At 34.8% G+C, this 19,792-nt stretch overlaps 1 protein-coding gene and 1 non-coding gene across 2 annotated transcripts in view; one reads left to right on the forward strand and one right to left on the reverse strand.

Moving 5' to 3' along the window:
- LOC128997234 (regulator of G-protein signaling 20) overlaps positions 1-19,792 on the forward strand; it is a 178,017-nt gene that overhangs the window by 29,860 nt on the left and 128,365 nt on the right. The gene's annotated exons all lie outside the window — the stretch shown is intronic.
- On the reverse strand, positions 19,183-19,255 carry Trnam-cau (transfer RNA methionine (anticodon CAU)). Its single transcript has one exon. It is a non-coding gene; the product is annotated as a tRNA-Met (tRNA).

A 19,792-nucleotide genomic window follows, 5' to 3' on the forward strand; every position in this document is an offset into this window, starting at 1 on the left:
AAAACTGTCACTTGGGGCGCATTTCTGATTAAAAAGCCTTTTATTGTTCAAAACGAAATCAGGACAACCTTCAGATAAGTCTGATGACCAGTATAATGTTTTGTGGTAAAATTCCAAAACTAATAGATTATCTTTGAACCCCCTAATGAGAAAGAAGTTTAAATTATCTATTCCGTAAACAATTTTTAAGTATGAATAAGTTGAAACCCAATTAATAGAAAAATGAATTACTTATGTGTAGTTAAACCATACTATCAGTTTCATTAGATACAACACCTTGTTGTTCTATCTGACGCAAAAATGTATTCATTCAAATAATAAAAACCATTAAAAACACTATTAAAGGTAACACTGGAAATTAGAATTGTCCTTAGAAGAGGTAATTGTGAAGAACGTCCTTCTGTGGAGTTGAGAACAATAGCCACTCGTCCAAACGGAAAAGACAATGCCACGTTTACCACGAGAGTGAGATGAAAGAACGTTTCGACTGTATAAAGTATCATCAGAGAGTGGGGTGAATGGACGTCTCGCCTGTCCAAAGTAGGTGTCGTCAGAGAGTGAGATAAATCGACGTTTCGTCTGTCCAAAGTATCATCAGAGAGCGAAATGAATGGACGTCTCGCCTGTCCAAAGTATCATCAGAGAGCGAAATGAATGGACGTCTCGTCTGTTTAAAGTATCATCAGAGAGCGAGATGAATGGACGTCTCGTCTGTCCAAAGTATCATCAGAGAGCGAGATGCATGGACGTCTCGTCTGTCCAAAGTATCATCAGAGAGCGAAATGAATGGACGTCTCGTCTGTCCAAAGTATCATCAGAGACTCAGATGGATGGACGTATCGTCTGTCTGAAGTATTGTCAGAGAATGAGACGAAAAGACGTTTTGACTGTCTAAAGTCTCATAACAAAATCAGATGAATGGACGTATCGTCTTTTCAAAGTATCATCAGAAATGAAGATGAATAAACGTCTTATCTGTCCAGAGTATCATCGGAGGAATTTCCCTTGTCTCCAAATATAACATTAAAGTTACTTATATTACGATAATTGTATTGTACATTGATCAAGGAAAATATATGTTTTTGGTACTTATATGATTTAAATATAATATGGTAAAGATACTTATATGGTAAATATATGATTTTTAACTGTCTACGTATTGGTTTCATACTTTTAGTTTGCAACTATATGCGTGTAACCTCCTCTATTAATCTTGACACAAAATACAACGAAAGAATATTCTGTGTTGGTAGTGTTTGGTTTAAAAACGAACATGATAACGGAAAGCGTATGGATACCGGAACAGGGTTGGTAGAATTTACAACTTACCTTGAACATCCGTTTCGAGCTCTCTTCCTGTAAAACCAACACTCTCTTGGAAACATGTTGTATTCTGTGAATTCTGAAATGTAATATTTGTTAAAAATGTGTTTATGACTGCTAAGCGGAGGGAAAGGAGGGGTTAAAAAATGGTTGAAGTGAAAACATGTATTAATAAAAAAGAAATTTTGGATTTAAGTTTTCAGTCTAAAAGCGTTATTAAAAATCAAGATACGATGTACTATGTAGCGTATCGTCGTAGAGTAAAACAATCGTAAAAAAGTAATAGAAAAAGGTACTTTTTTTGAAAATTATTGGTGTAGTAAGCTTATTGTGAAGCTAACAGCAAAATGTTATTAAAAAATAAGAAATTGTGTCTGCAGAGTGTGTGTGGCTTTTGCATTACCTGTGACCTTTTGGGACATGTCCGACTATTGCATTAACTGTGGGGACGTCCTTACAATTTTCATGATTTTTTAACCACTTTTAGACCAAAAAACAAGGAGTGTTCTCACATTCATCTCCAATTTGAGGTCAGAAAGAACTTATGATGCTTTTTTCAGCCGTGTGCCTTGATGTCCCCATAGTTTGGTTAAAAACCCACGTCCTCACAAGTATAGGTATGGTGTGTGTGTGTGTGTGTGTGTGTGCGTGTGTGTAACAGCTGCGACTTAGATTGCTTCGTCAAGACCATCTCTAGGAGGGAGTCGCAAATGACTTTCTGATTACACAGATAACACCTATACCGGGTCTGTACCCCAACTTGCACGTGTTATATGGATCACTTTTTTTATCATTCTAAAACGTAATAATTTTCTCAGGACAAACAAAAGTCTACTTTTGTTTCGAAATAAATTTAATAAATTGGCTCGTTTATTGTTGATGTTTATGTATTCAATTGTGGATTAACAGTCAACGGGTTAGTGTTATTTGTTAGTTTTTCCATAATAGGTAATTGTTTAGGTGAAAAAATAGGCAATACCTTAAAACCTAAGAGGAGAATAATAGGATATTCAAATTAAGGGTCAAGAAGAAATCTAGTACTGGTCTGAAGACGACACAATGTCCTAAGTCGAAACTAGTAGCCATAACGCAACTTTCAAGATTTTCACAAATTCCTAATAAGAAATTTAGTTTGTGTAAAGTTTGAAAAATATGGTCAGTCTTAAATTTTTACCAGCCCATTTTTCCAATTGTTACAGCACAACTGCACTTAAACAAAACCATTTAATGATGTTAGAAATTCATTTGTAAATAAAAATTTCATAGATAAATTATAATATTTTTAGATACATTTAGAACTTAATAATTTCAAGGTTAAATAGCCTAAAAGTAAACATCTTCGTTTCTACTTCTTAGCTTCGTTATGGTAAAAATATATTCCGTAACCATTAAGTAAAATTAAAAATCAAACAGTTAGCTTAGTAAAGAAGAGAGGTATTTTTAGTTGCGTTATCCCGACTACTGTAGAGGTCCAATCGCAAACAGCTTCCAACCACTCCATTTCAACCCGACCAACCAACCATTGTTGTTTTTCAATTTACTTTCGTTAATAACCTATATTGGATCTGAATTCAAAATCCTACGTAGGTGCCCAATACACTTAGTCTAAATTATTATAATAATCCATCGAGTTTTTAAAGTGTCCTTTTCACCAATATTTGTAATCATAAATACAAAACTTTTTATTATATATGTTGGAAGTTTTTAATGTGAGCACTGCGAGTAGAAAACTTACTCTTCTCCATACAATTTTTTTTTAACTTGACCTGTTCTATAAAACTTCGTCAGAGATCTTACTCTGTGCCATAAAACCTCTTCGAGCATGACCGATAGCTTTTCAATACAGTAGCTACTTTAAAATATCATGTATAACTCATATTTAAATTTGGAGATTTGTCTCGCAAATTTCAACTAACGAACGCCTCTCGAATAATTTATTATCATCCAAACAACATTAAAACAAACTCAAATTGAAAAGAAAAAAAACTACGAAAAACTGTAAAAAACGGTTAAAACTCCAACAAAAATAGCTTATGTTGAAGATATTGGCAAATAATGCAAACCTAAATATTAAGGTTCAAAAAGGCCAATATATGATAATTTTTTATTTCCACAAGCGCGTTCGAAAACTATGTTTTCATATTCAGGCTGTTTTTATAACGAATACAAAAAGTAAATATTTACTTAATAACAAATTATAAGGGGTTTTGGAAAAATATGCATGAAAAAAATTATCTTTGAAAAATATGTCTTTTGAATTTCGGATAGGCTATATTATAATGTTGTTCTTGGTGTAATTCAATTTAGTAATTTAGAGTTAATAATAGTCCCATCTTCATTACTTAGCAAATAATTTTGGTCTGTTTTTTTTTGTTATAAAATAAGATTCCTACGCAATAAGATGTTTAGGTTTTCCAATTTGTTTTAAAAGTTTAAGGTCTCTCAAATTAAAATTATTTGGTAAATAATGAAGATGGCCCAAGTATTAACTCTAAATTTCTAAAACTAATTACATCAAGAAGAACATATATTTTTTCTAAGATTTTTTGTTATGTATTTTTTTCCAAAATCCCTTATATCATCTGTTTTAACTTTGTTTTTAAAATGAACTTATTATTAAGTAAATATTTCCTTTTGGATTAGTTTTAAACGCAGCCTGAAGATGAAAACATAGTTTTCGAAAGCGCTTGTGGAAATAAAAAACAATTACATATTGGCCTTTTGAGCCTTAAAATTTTGTATTACACTACGTCCAACAAAAGGTTTAAAAGATTGTAATAATGAGACAACTACACAGCGAAAATATTATCTCAAAGTTTTCCGGATTGAAAAGGGTTGAAGATGAAACAGTTCAATTATAAATGCCACTAAACGAACCTTTATAATGCCCAAAGGAAGTAATAAAATCATTGGCTCTTCGGAACATTGGGCTCTGTTTGATCTTTGAAATGGAAAATTGGGAGGAAAATTCAACAGGTGGGGGAACTTTGAAACCGTTTTAAAAGTGATATCCCGCAGCACGCTGACGTTTAAGTAGTAAATTTCACGGAAAATCAGATTAAAATAAATTAGTATGAAGAGGTTTTAAACTTAAGCCTGTTAAAAAGGGGCTTAGTAACTTGATTTTGGTTGTGCGAAGAAATAGAGTTTTTTTCCAATGGCCTAGTGAATTTACTGTACGTTTAATTAGAACTAGTGTACCTGTTGCTCGAATTCGAGCAATTGCAAGGCATTTACAGGCGACTCAAAGATTATGGAAATACTCACGATCTACACAACAGTTAGATATAATCAAAATCTTTTGTAAATATCTTATCTTTTTTCAAAAAGTTGATATTGTTTTTTTAGTGTTTTTAGTGTAAAAAAACATTATTTCTATTTCTTTTACTTGGTTGTGTTCTATGACTTTTTCTATGTTTCCATTGTTTGCAAATCGGTTATTTAAATGACAGCTCAAGAAATGTAGCACAGTGTTAATTCAGTTTCATTTTTAGCCTATAATCAAATTGTCCAAGATTTCTCGCTCTTTTCCATTGCATGATTACACCAACCCAAGTTTCGTCTACAGATGCAATTTGCCAAAGAATATCACCTACGTACAATCTCCAAGAAGTGGTAAAAAAGGCAGAAACCAACCCATACGATAGATATAAGTTAACTCCATAAGAAATAATTTTAAAAGTTACTGTGATATTAGTATTTTCCACTGATTTGGTAATAGAACATTATATTGCAAAACATGACACGATGCAGAAGAAAATCAATTTTAAAATCAGAAAAATCCATTGCAAATACTGTACTTCATTTTGAAAAGTTCGATAAATCACAATTTAAATATTAACAGCTGTTGCATTAAAAAGTATTGTAGAATTATGCATATGGTCGTAATGTAAACAAATCTGAAGAGGCAACTTTAAAGGCTTCTGGGGCAGAGCCCCAAGGGAATTTACCTCTTTCCTCTTTTGATGGCTCATCTACAGACCAAGACCTTTCTTTAGAGACCCCTACCAAGTTTCTACGCCCAGCCGTTCTCTCAAATTAGCTGTGACAAAAACCCCGTTTTCCTCCTTAAGAATAACATGGGATGGGAATTTAAAGGCCACGGGGGCAGAGCCCCAAGGGAATTCACCATGTTTCTCTTTTGATGGCTCATCTACAGACCAAGACCTTTCTTTAGACACCTCTACCGAGTTTCTACGCCCAGCCGTTTTCTCAAAATCGCTGTGACAAAGAAAAACAGTTTCAAATTAATATATAGATACCCTTTTCCATTAGTGTTGCAACTTTTTTAAAGAACTCTACTGTATTTGTAGAAAGTGCTTTGCATTTCGGGTCTTGGACACGTGTGTGGAACCATAGACAAAAAGAATTAAGTGATACGGTTACCATGGTCACCATAGGTTCTGGCGCACACCGCTGGGAGCGCGGTGTAGTTTACGTAGCGCGTACACTGTTACTACATGGCGCTCCCAGTGGTGTGCGCCAGAACATGGTAACCGCAGCACAGATGACGGTATATTTTTAATTCTTTTTGTCTATGGTGGAACGTAGCAAATCAATGGGAATCCCGATAAAACAAGGATTAATTGAATAGCTAATCAAAAAAGCTTAAGCTAAAAGCTTATCTGTATTAATAGTAGTTTTAATCACTAGGAGCGAAAGTAGCTCTTTTTGGTACGCAATCGTGTTTTAAAAGCCGAAGTTTGAAATACGATCAAATACAAAAAATAACATGTTAACATGTTCACTCCGTGTTTTTAACAACTATTTTCATCATACTGTACTGTGTAAATAACCTTCTAAAGTTACAAAACTAGACCAAATAATTTTCGTTTATAAAAAGTCGTCATCTATGTTTACATTCTGTTGTTTACAAACATAGCTTAATATCGTTTAACTAGTAGTATTCAAACAGTAGCCAACAGAAACATTTACCACATGTTTTTTCTGTTCCCTATTTGAAGTTGTTCGAAAACGATGATTTTGAAGACGATTTAAGAGGACTAAATAAGTGTGTTTTCCGAAAAGTATGATGAAATAAATTTTTTTGGCGGAGTCGGGACTTGAACCTACGATTTCGTTTCCATGACCGAAATCCGTCGCGCTATCTCTAGGCCTACTAACACAATGCTGAATTACTCTAATATTATTCCCCGAAAACTAAATCGATAGTGCTAAAACGTTAGTCCACATATTACTACAATTTATGTAAAAAATATTTGAATTGTTTTGCTGTCAAAACGCAAAGAAATGTGAAAATATCAATAGATAAAAAATGTCTTATGCTTAGGCCAACAAAGTTACTCGACATAAAATGTAAAAATGAACAAAATTTCTTACATAATAAGTTTCTTCCAGCGCAACATAGACAGCTACGGCTATTCATTCTAACAGATAATTTGTATAAAATCCCTCTGCTTATTTAAAATAAAAACTAAAATCTGACGAGCCCACTTAGAATAAAAGGGTGCACTAGAATCTGTCCGGCTTAAAAAGGCGTGCAAAAGCAAGATTGGACATAACAAATGGACCTGTCACTGTGTTAGTGGACCTTCGACTGTCCAGAGCTATATTTTACTTTCACTTGAAATTTTCTTCTCCCTTATCTGGAGGTTGGTTTAGTAGTTAGATATTGACACTTACACCCAAGATGGTTCATGTTTTTAAATTATTTTATTACTGTTGTCTATCAAGCTATAGTGATTCTGTATTTGTGTTCAGTTTAATATATGAATGCTAGTAAGATTCCAAACATGGCCGATGCTGGATCCTGATGAAATTTATCATCTGGCTTTCAATTAAAGATGTTATTCTACAAAAGGTTGACATTAGAAAAGGATCACTTTTGTATCATTCCTATAAAAACGTAAACAACGACCGTTGTTGTGATCGAAACACACGCAATTTATTTTGGCTATTAATGTGATTAATCGATAAATTAGTCTCATATTTCCAGGGATCCTAAGACGGAACATGTAGTAAAACTGATATTTTAGAGAAGAGAGCTAAGATGTTTACTTTACAAGTTAAAACATGCGCGGTTTATTTAAACACAACTTTTTAATTGGGGATTTCAGGAAATTTAGTGTAGAACAACAGAAAAAAAACTAAGTACTGATGTTTATTATTTTAAAATCTGAGCACCATCTGTGAACAATTTTTGTTCATAGAGAAAATTGATGAATGAGTCTTTCATCTGGCTATTATTGTGGTTTTTTCCTTTAGCTTTTACATTTTAAAAGCCAATGCAGGGATGTCAGAAGCTACAATTTACAGTTTTGGGTGATTAAAAAACTGCACAGAGACAAAAAGAAATAGGAATTTTATGTCAGCACAAACTGTTGTTAGGTCAATTTCATAAAGTTTTTTTTTTAACCTTTACAATTTTGATAACGAAGTGGATGGTCTATTTCAAAATGAAGTATATTTAGTCAAAGGGAGCGAGTCAGTCCATGGTAGTTTTGGTCCAGAGGTCCCGCGTTTGAATCCCGCCAAACATAAATAGATTTTGTCTAACTTATAAAATAATATGATTATAGGTCTAGCCTGAAGTAATGAGTAAAGCGTTTTCGGGCTGTAGCCTAGCGTCCTAGAATATAAAAATCTTAAGAGGAATTATTTTGTTTGCACAAAAACACAAATTCTGTTAACACATTTTACAACCCCTCCAAACGTAGATTTTCCTGTTGGTCACCGTATAGATGAACATATTGTACATATTACCTTTTCCCAATGGATTGTTATATTTTCGTAAACTGTTGTATTTACTTTTAGAAATATACATCCTTAATGTAGATTTTTAACAACTATGCATAACAGTAAGAAATGTTAAATTATATTTTATCGGAAACTCAATTCATCGCTGTTTTCCTATTGGACTCATTGCTATTGAAACGTCCGATGTTAATAAATTGGTCCCGTTTATCCCCGTTTGGTCCGTGTATTTTCCCGTTTTTTTTGTGCAAAGTTGCTGTCTGCTACAATTAATTAGTTACTATTATAATTATCTGCTGGTTATTCACGTTTGATATGTCTTAACAATTTATCATCCGATGTTAAAACCTAACACCAAGGGTGTATGTTTTATCTATGCTAACACCCATTCTGTTTTTGTTATAGGTTAAAAAAGGGCGTTTTCAACCCAGAAATGTATTTAAACTTTTGAGTTAATCTTAATTTTGATAATTAATCCATTTTGATCACCAAGTTAGTTTTAGATGGCTCTACAGTATTTACATTAATACATATTAATGAATTACTATAAGTGACTATTCAATTTTCTGAAATTCCCTGCATACAGTTTTTAGAGTAAAATAGTTTTTCTTATATAATGCCTATCCAAGATATAAACACTTACTGCTCCGAACATCATTTATAAAGACTCTCCTACGTTCAGTCTTTGATGATTCAATGCGCCTGACTTTGATGGACTATCAATAGATTATGGAAATACATTAGGGAGACTTCTTAATACTCTCTTCTGGAAGTAACGTTCTCTTCGATATAACTCTAATGTTATTCAACAATATTTTTTCAAACGAACTGTCATAAGCTATAGGTTGCCAAATACATTTCGAGTATTTATTAATCATGGAAATATTTAGTCAGTTTTGTTATATTGAATACAACAAATATGAGGATGACACTCAAATTACAGATTTACGTTGAAAACGCCAAATTCTTTTCGAAGGAAAAACATAGTCATCAACTTATTTATACATCAACATATATATATATTATATATATATATATATATATTATATTACAAACGTTATATTTTCATAATTTTGTGTCAGATAAATGTATCATAGAGAAAGAAGAACAATTGAATTTGGACACATAGAGCTGCTAATTTAACATTGTTCAATTGAATTTAAAAAATATGAAACAATCTCATATAACTTAAATGCTATCTTTAGTTTCTAAAGAAAGGTGGTATTACATGGTATTGTTATTCAAAGTGGTCTTACTTTCAGAATATAACAAAATTAACATAAACAAAAATCAGAGGCTCGCTGGTAAAAGAGATGAGTGAAGAATTCTACTGATTGAAATATGTATCAATATTGTTTCATTTCATAGATAACCCGAGTTTTCTCGACTGAAGATCTCGGCTTGGGATTTATCTGTTTTTCTTGGCACATCTGACACGATGAGCCAAGGTTTAGTTGGATCCAACAGAGTTTAAGTAGCAATTATCGGGTAGATAAAGACTGTTGACTATTGAAGACGTAATGATCTTTGTTCCCAGAAATAGTCCTGTAGTGTTAATTTTGTTCCTTCAACAACAGATGTGCTGAGAAATAACAAACCAGAGAGCCAATTGTGTAGGCCTGAACATACGTCTGTGATACTGTAAAGTGTTAGATGTGTGTTTATTTAATTCTTATACAAAAACTGTATCATATATACGACAATTATTTAGCACGAGTTGATTTGAAACGGTACCCCAAACAATATATACCTACAGTTTTACCAGTTGAAAAAAAGCTAAGGAAATCGAGTTGATCCAAAAATAAAATTATTTCGCTCAAAATTTTAGGTATTAATTATAGTAAAATTTGATTTAAAAGTTGACGCAGATGATATTGGAACGAATCTGCATGTACAAGCCAATTAGGATGTGGGCTCCTAAAATTTTTATTCGTGAAAACTATATCATTTTGTGACCGCATGATTACATGACCATTTGACTAATAACGAAACCTATTTCATGGTTCAAAATTGAACTCAGGAGTGTACTCAGGACCAGGAGAGCTCTAACACCTAGAGGTCCTGTCAAACGTTTACACGGTCACTCACACAACTTGTACCTCTCTTGTATCTCCAAGTGACAACTCTGGTGTCACCTCCAGGTGTGTACTCAGGGCCAGGATACCTCTAACACCTAGAGGTCCTGTCAAACGTTTACACGGCCACTCACACAACTTGTACCTCTCTTGTATAATCAAGTGACAACTCTGGTGTCGCCTCTAGGTGTGTACTCAGGACCAGGAGAGCTCAACACCTAGAGGTCCTGTCAAACGTTTACACGGCCACTCACACAACTTGTACCTCTCTTGTATCTCCAAGTGACAACTCTGGTGTCACCTCCAGGTGTGTACTCAGGACCAGGAGAGCTCTAACACCTAGAGGTCCTGTCAAACGTTTACACGGCCACTGACACAACTTGTACCTCTCTTGTATCTCCAAGTGACAACTCTGGTGTCACCTCCAGGTGTGTACTCAGGACCAGGAGAGCTCTAACACCTAGAGGTCCTGTCAAACGTTTACATGGCCACTCACACAACTTGTACCTCTCTTTTATAATCAAGTGACAACTCTGGTGTCACCTCCAGGAGTGTACTCAGGACCAGGAGAGCTCTAACACCTAGAGGTCCTGTCAAACGTTTACACGGCCACACACACAACTTGTACCTCTCTTGTATCTCCGATTGACAACTCTGGTGTTGCCTCTAGGTGTGTACTCAGGACCAGGAGAGCTCTAACACCTAGAGGTCCTGTCAAACGTTTACACGGCCACTCACACAACTTGTACCTCTCTTGTATCTCCAAGTGACAACTCTGGTGTCACCTCCAGGTGTGTACTCAGGACCAGGAGAGCTCTAACACCTAGAGGTCCTGTCAAACGTTTACACGGCCACTCACACAACTTGTACCTCTCTTGTATCTCCAAGTGACAACTCTGGTGTCACCTCCAGGTGTGTACTCAGGACCAGGAGAGCTCTAACACCTAGAGGTCCTGTCAAACGTTTACACGGCCACTCACACAACTTGTACCTCTCTTGTATCTCCAAGTGACAATTCTGGTGTTGCCTCCAGGTGTGTACTCAGGACCAGGAGAGCTCTAACACCTAGAGGTCCTGTCAAACGTTTACACGGCCACTGACACAACTTGTACCTCTCTTGTATCTCCAAGTGACAATTCTGGTGTTGCCTCCAGGTGTGTACTCAGGACCAGGAGAGCTGTAACACCTAGAGGTCCTGTCAAACGTTTACACGGCCACTGACACAACTTGTACCTCTCTTGTATCTCCAAGTGACAATTCTGGTGTTGCCTCCAGGTGTGTACTCAGGACCAGGAGAGCTGTAACACCTAGAGGTCCTGTCAAACGTTTACACGGCCACTGACACAACTTGTACCTCTCTTGTATCTCCAAGTGACAATTCTGGTGTTGCCTCCAGGTGTGTACTCAGGACCAGCAGAGTTCTAACACCTAGAGGTCCTGTCAAACGTTTACACGGCCACTGACACAACTTGTACCTCTCTTGTATCTCCAAGTGACAATTCTGGTGTATCCTCCAGGTGTGTACTCAGGACCAGGAGAGCTCTAACACCTAGAGGTCCTGTCAAACGTTTACACGGCCACTTGCCGGTTGTAGATTACAAGAAGTGTCCTTCCGCGCATGCGTTTACGGATCAATAACGTCCCTACTCCCACACTTGCACCGGCTATTTCTGGAAGTAGACCTGATTATGTGCTCACTGTAAATATACCTCTCATCTCCCAACCTGTTTGTTGTCGATTCTTTAATTGGTCAATTTTATGGAGACGTGGTTGTAATTAATTAACTCTTCGTAAGATATATGCTTTAAAAGTAATTATTTTCAAATATACATTTTTACTTCTCCATACTTATGATGTTATGTTTAAGTCATTCACATTTTGTGATTTGATTTTTTTTTTCATAAATGTTTAACAATTAATTGTTTACATGTTCTTTCACACGTATTTTTTGACAGTAGCGCAGCCTCAATTATATATACATTAGTACATAAATAATAAACTTATCATGGAAAAACGATAAAATATGAAGCCCATAAATCATGTAGTGTATTTCATAATTTTAAAACTGAATATAATACGGGAGTGCTGCTCTTAAGGTTGGCCATAACAGATTACGTACCTACATTTACTTGACTCTACCACTTTTTTATGTATCTGATTCGTGTATAGTGTACACACCAACTTTACACGTCTCTCAACGGACCGAGAATTTAGAGTTAATGTTTTACGTGGTTCAAGCAGATAGGAACTCAATATGGGTTCTTTGTTCATCATGTATTTACAACAAATTGACAATGAAAAATCTATACTCAACAGCCCTTTGATCATCCAATATATCTCAAGTATGTCGTAATTTATTCATTCGGTTGTTATGTGAGTGTTTGAGTAGTTTTGTGTTTACCAAATTGACTTTCCACTATCGTAGAAAGAGAAGGAATAAATGGTATGAATACAATATAATATGCAACATAAAGTTTATATGATCTGTATACAATCTTATAATACTAAAACAATTTTGCAAACAGCTAGCCTGCCCATACTACTGGACCGAATTACACGCGGGTTGTTTTAAAAGAAAGGATATTTACTGTGTGAGCAGGTTTTATTTGTCTTTTGAAAATATTTATGTTAATTGGGTCAAAAATGGAAATTTTTTTGTATGGAGATTTATCATGTGACTGACTCTATATATTATAAGACAATCATGTTTCTTGAAAACCTTTTTTCTCAGCTCCTGTGAATCACAGGGAAAATCTACGCATAAATTAAAATAGGCTAAAAAATAAGCACAAACAAATAATTTAAAATTTTTACAAAATTATCATGTGCCTTATGAGTTGCCATGTTGGTGACGAAATAACAACAAAATATAAACAGAAAAACAAATTGAAGGAATTCCAGTCGCATGTTTTATTTACAGCGTGGGGTGAAAAAAGAGAAGATTGCACATAACATTTTTTTGGTCGAGTTTCGACCACGGGGCGAGTTCTTGTTATGGATATTATTTTTGAATTGGAAGGTTTTATGTTATTAGTCAAGGTCCTTAATGTAGAACCTTTTCAAATACACTAATGAATATAAATTAATTATCTTATTAAATTAGATAGGATTGTGAACACCATTCTAAACCCAATAATAGATTGGATATATACGACGCTGTAACACCTGGATCTGTGTTCGAAGATAGATTGGATCAGCTGACTGCCTTGACTGACTAAACCCAGCTGGTTCCAAAGCCCCCTCTACAAGGCCGCGGCTTTTGTGAGTGGCAACGTCGCATCGGCCGGCCTATTGCCATGTTAACAACAGTCCTAACATACATTGCGCACAGGCTCCGTTATAAATTGTGTACATCAGCTGTTTCGATGGGCCTTGGCTGCGACGTTGCCACTTCGTCTCCCCGCGGTCTTGTATTATGGGGGCCATGTTCAGAACCATATTTTATCCAAATTGTCAGGTCAGATAGAACCATTTTCAAATTATCAACATGCACAATCAAATTTATTTTAAACAAATATCAATTAACAATGGCGGAAAAAGAATGATTTAATTGCTGACTACGGTATATGAATGATCACAGTTTTATATTGGGAGCTAAGTTTAAAATAAATGAACGGTGAACGGGACATGTAGGGCGTTAAGGTTTCTCTGATCAAAACCAGCAGAGACTTTGATAGGATTATTTTAAAAGAGCAGTTGAGTCCAATTTTAAAACCATAAAAAAACTAATGATTTTCAAGGTCGACCGGCAAAAATAGTTTATAACTTGTTAACTTTTAAGTCCCTTTATGGACAAAAACATGTTCCTAAAAACACAAACGTCTGATAATGTGAAAATATGGTGGTTGAATAAAATTGTATTTTAGACTCGAGATGCATACTAATCCGTTGCAATCCCTAATTCTTAGCTAATATATTCTGTGTCATTTTTTATGGCATTTTTATTTAACAATTGTTGCAAGGGAACAGTAAAATTACTTTCTTTTTACTATAGAACGTTGACTTTTTTATAGAAAGTATAGTTAATTGTTGGTCAGATGAAAAATAAATAGCATCTGTATCCAGAAACGTCTCGTATAGAATCGAACCAGAGACCGTCAGGTTAGAAGGCGAGCACTATAACCAAGACAATCACTGTTTCTGCTGGAGAATCGAGTAAAAATAGAACACTTTTACTACAAAACTCTTTTAAAATGTACGGGAATTGTTTCTTTTTCTCCAAGAACTCCACAGCTACGATGTTTGGTATCGCAATATTGAGCGGAAGAAAACACTGTTATTAGCCGGGCAGAAACGACAGCTTGGCGCCAATATTGGGGAAAATGGCGGGTAAACGCAATATTGCGTGCTTTAAACCGGCGGCGACACGGGATGGAGCAATCAAAAGGTGTAATAGACATTAGCGATATGCTAGGGCGGGGCTGTGTAGGGCTGCTGCAAAAGGGGGAGAAATAGTTGCAGGTGTGTCAAGTATGTAGAATTAAAAAAAGTTGAACACAAAAAATTTTGATAAAGTTACGTTTGGAAATTAAATTCAGAAGATTAAATTCGGATTGCTTTTACGGAATAAGAATTTATTGCAAAAAAAAATTGATTACATTTTAGAGGTACTTTACTGAAATGGAAATTGAAACACAAATAGATTGAGTGAGTAATTCAAATTTACTTCTAGTTGTCCATAAAGTTTACAGTATACAATTTGTTTAGATTTACCATGAGTTTAGTACATGCATATTATATTACACAAAAGCGTAAAATCATTCGATATCTATCTAAGAAAATTATCGGAACCTTCCGATGCGTACGAGAAATTCACCATGTTCTTCCTTACATTGAAGAAGTCTAACACTTCTAAAGTCCAACCACAAATAAAATAAAAAATATTCTAATCACAATGAAATCAAATTCATACAACCATTTTAGACTGTATTAAACGTAATATCTATGACACAACGATTTTAAAATCACAAATAAAACTAACGCTGAAGGGCTGAAAATCGGACGAGTCAGTAAACGATTGCCCTTTGCGCACACCACCGAGAGGTTTGCACAATCTAGATGAATCAGCGTGAGTAGAAAAGTAATTATCAGATCTGAAAAGCAATTATATATACACAAATATATAAACAAACTTATTAGTACACTTAAATTATTTTACAATGAATTCGTCAACCGTCTAGCCCCTGTCTGCCTGTTGACTCCATATTCTTGTTTACTCGTCAACATAAATTCCTTTATGTGAGAGATGTTTTGCGTTTCGCGCCATAAACATCCACGTTACAGCCCCGACGTTGTAAAACCCGGGAAAACAAAGTGTTATTGGTTTTCTGTCACTTCCTGTCGAACGGAATTAAGGTTCTGGAAACAGTGGACACCGTGTACGCAACTGGTTGTGTTTGAAATGGAACGATTATTATCAAGTATAGCAATAAAACGCACAATACAGTAACAAAAGTATAAACAAATTTAAAAGTAAAACACAATTAAACACATTTTCAACAGAAAATGCAACCATTGAATGATATTTTTGTTGAAAATAAATATTTTAAACCTATACTTATAAAAAGGCGAATTCCACTCCCTTACTGATCACTGTATCTAAAAAACTATAAACCCTTAGACCCTAGGGATTAAAAACCCTTAGACCCTAGGGATTAGCATATGGGTTCCACCAGTTCCACTTAAGCTAATTATTTAATTTTTGTTGTGAACGTGAGAATTAAGTTTTTGTATGCTCTTCATATGCAATAAGAAGCGTTTTCAACATATGATTTGGCAAAACTTGTGCTACACGGTTATAGACATCGTTGTGAATATTTTATCATTGGTAGACAATCAAAGAAGTGTCAATTAATAAAACATTAACAACGAATAATGCAAGTAGCCTGCTCGTTTACATGTCTACATGTATAATAGCATTCACAATCGATATTTTTCACGTCGAGACTCCTTCGAGTACCCTGATTGTTTACAGTGTGTAAATTAAGTCTTGAAACAAATCTGTATTTTTTTAACCAAAATAGATAGAAATATTCTGTGTGGCGTTGATTGTTAACAAAGGTTCCGTAATTTTTTACATAAAAAAATATTTGTTTATCCCCTTAACAGAGTAGGGGGTTGAGGGTGACTATTTTTTTCAAATAGCAACCCCTATTGAGTGATACCTCATTTTAAAGGATTTGACAAAAGAAACACAATGACGCAAACCCGAGGTGGATATCTCCTCCCTAGGCAAAATGGTAGGTATTCCAAAATTTGATTTACTGCATGTGAAAAAGCACCAATTTCACAAATATGGGAACAAATCTGTATTTTTAAAACCGAAATAGAAAGAAATATTCTGTTTGTGGAATTGGTTGTTAAAATAGGTTCCGCAGTTTTTTTTTACATCAACAATATTTTTTAAACACTTTAACAGGGTAAGGGGTTGGGTACTAATTTTTTTTAAATAACAAGCCCTATTGAGTGACCCCTCATTTTGAAGGGTTTGTCAAAAGAAAAACAATGACGCAGACCCGAGGTAGATATTTCACCCCTAGCCTAAACGGCTGGTATTCCAAAATTTAATTATGTGAAAAAGCACCCATTTTGGAATACCCGCCATTTTGGCTAGGGGTGAGATATTCACCTCGGATTTGCGTCATTGCGTTTCTTTTGACAAACCCTTCAAAAACACACAATTGGGGTTACTATTTGAAAAAATAAGTCACCCCCTGTAGGGGGGTTAAAAAATATTGCAAAAATTTTGTTAATAATTATTGCCACAAACATTTCTATCTATTTCGGTTTAAAAAATACATATTTGTTTCAAGACTTAATTCACACACTGTACATGAACTAAAATAGCTTTTTAACTATCAAAACGTAAGTTACGTACGTTTTAGAAGTTTCCCTACCAGGCGCTTACAATACATACTTTCAAAACCAACAAAGCAATTTGAATACCAAGGGAAAGACATGCAATGCAAATCCAAGGCAGGGACAATGTTTACCACTATAGAGTCTACTATGGAAGTAGGGTAGACATTTGGGGTTGCTCGAGGCAACTTTTAATTGTACAACTTGTCACTTGAAGTTAACCGCTTAGAGTACACGTGGTGAAGAACCCAACTTCTATCACCATCTTCTTGTGCTGTCTAAGTCGTGTGCCCCAGCAACACTATCTTGACCTGTCTAGTGTCTAAGTAGATGTACTACTAAATATCTAGTATCATCGCTGACTACTTGATCTGTCTAAGTATAGGCTATACTAGAATCACTATCCTACTTGTGCTGAAGTCGTATGTACCAGCAACACTATCTTCTTGACCTGTCTAGTGTCTAAGTATGTACTACTAAATATCTAGTATCATCGCTGTCTACTTGATCTGTCTAAGTGTAGACTATACTAGAATCACTACCTACTTGTGCTGTATACGTCTTATGTACCAGCAACACAACCTTCTTGACCTGTCTAGTGTCTAGATGTACTATCATCGCTGTCTAATTGATCTGTCTAAGTATAGGCTATACTGGAATCACTATCCTACTTGTGCTGAAGTCGTATGTACCAGCAACACTATCTTCTTGACCTGACTAGTGTCTAAGTAGATGTACTATGATCCCTGTCTACTTGATCTGTCTAAGTATAGGCTATACTAGAATCACTACATACTTGTGCTGTCTAAGTCGTGTGCACTAGCAGCACTATCTTCTTGACCTGTCTAGTGTCTAAGTAGTATGTACACCGCTGTCTACTTGATCTGTCTAAGTATAGGCTATACTGGAATCACTATCCTACTTGTGCTGACTAAGTCGTATGCACCAGCAACACTAACTTCTTGACTTGTCTATTGTCTAAGTATGTACTATCATGGCTGTCCACTTGATCTGTCTAAGTATAGGCTATACTAGAATCACTACCTACTTGAAATGTCTTATGGTCTTAGTAATGATTGAATCAATATTTATATTTATCAATTTAACACTATCACTTTAATATGTCCGTACGGTCTTAATCATGTCCTGCTTGTTTCATAATAATTACCTTCACATGACTCTGGATGTATTTGTGTTGATGTAAAAATGCATAGATTATCATAATTCCAGTTTGTCCAGTACTAAACTTAAACCCCTCTTAGTATTAATTAACCATAAAAGCAATTATTATGTTTATTACTGCTCATTATTTGTATATTAATAACGAGTATGTAGGTTTACTATACAAGACAACTTCTTCTCTACATACAGTAAGCCATCTCTGCCTGTATGTAGTCAGCGAGATCTGACACATGTGAGTATTGAACGTTGAGCTTTGCCTCAATTTTGAGTGTCAAACAGCGCCACACTTGATCACCTCCCCCCTTCCCCCCCTTCCACCACTTACCCCTTCCGTGCACAGCTTCATGCCTCTGCCCTCCTTTCTTTGAACCTGTTCCTCGTTTGAAGGCTTTACACAAAATATTCACGCGTCTGATATAGAATATATTTTACTGATTACTTAATATTTGTAATTTTGTTTGGTTAGTTTATTTGGGTAAATATTAGGACTTCAATAAAAACACAATAACAGGTCTCTTTACGATTCCCTACACGGTTTTTATTGTCTTTTCTTTTTATTATTTTATTCAAAGTAAGTGTCCTCCAACACAGCAAACCTGCTGACTAAGCAAATTTCCATTTCCAAGGATAAAAAAATATATTTCCTTAAAAATGTCGAATTTATTCCCCATTTAAATAACATTAGTTTTAAAATCCATTAAACAATCGATACATACGATTGTTTACAATCGAAATTTAAAACAATTGACAACAGCTGATTTTTACTCTCTAGGGGCAAAAACGATTTTTACTCAGGGAGTAAACATCCAACGCATGCATAAAAAACAGCTGGTTTTGCTGCAGCATGAAGAAAAGAAATAATTAGATTAAGTGTATAATGCAATCATTACATAACATACTATTCGGTAGATATTTAATATAGCTTTCAATAACTGCTTTAAAACATGTAAACAAATTATACATAAAAAATGTATCTTCAAACTAATATTCCAGTAGGAATCCAAGCATATTCACCATGACAAAATGTTTATGCCCCGGGTGAGGATCGAACTCACGACCTTAAGATTATGAGACTTACGCGCTGCCTACTGCGCTACCGAGGCTGACGTTGAGGTCAATTATTTGATTTATTTGGCTGGTTAATCTAACGATTTTATAAGTTAAATTGGAAAATAGACTAGTTAACTAGTTCTTATACCAATAACATACACGAGCTCAGCACTCTTTTAGATTTTTAATTCAAACCACGTGTTTTATATGTTTAAATTGAATTTGTTTAGACTAATTGTAACAAATATAGATAGTCATAAAAGGCTTTAGTAATTTATACAGTTTATTATGTATAAGGCATATAGTGGAAATGTATTACTATGCGCAAATGCACGTCATTCAATTATATGGAAAATAAAATATACATTATCGTGATAGGTATATACTTTTACAGGGTACAACGCTTACTGTTTTATTAGTTTCATACCTTTAAATGACCAAACAACCCCGTTAAAATGTTGTTTAAATTTATATTTCAAAGAAGTTCATTGTGTTGCAAATAAAACTCCACATCTAGATCCACGCCAAGTATAGCCTATTTTACATTGCTTTATTAGTACTTAAGTTAAGTTGGCTTATACAGAGGTTGT

The sequence above is a fragment of the Macrosteles quadrilineatus genome, unplaced genomic scaffold (assembly GCF_028750875.1).
Source record: "Macrosteles quadrilineatus isolate MER2022 unplaced genomic scaffold, UCM_ALF_1.0 Scaffold_6__1_contigs__length_79288215, whole genome shotgun sequence".
In the NCBI taxonomy this organism is placed as follows: domain Eukaryota; kingdom Metazoa; phylum Arthropoda; class Insecta; order Hemiptera; family Cicadellidae; genus Macrosteles; species Macrosteles quadrilineatus.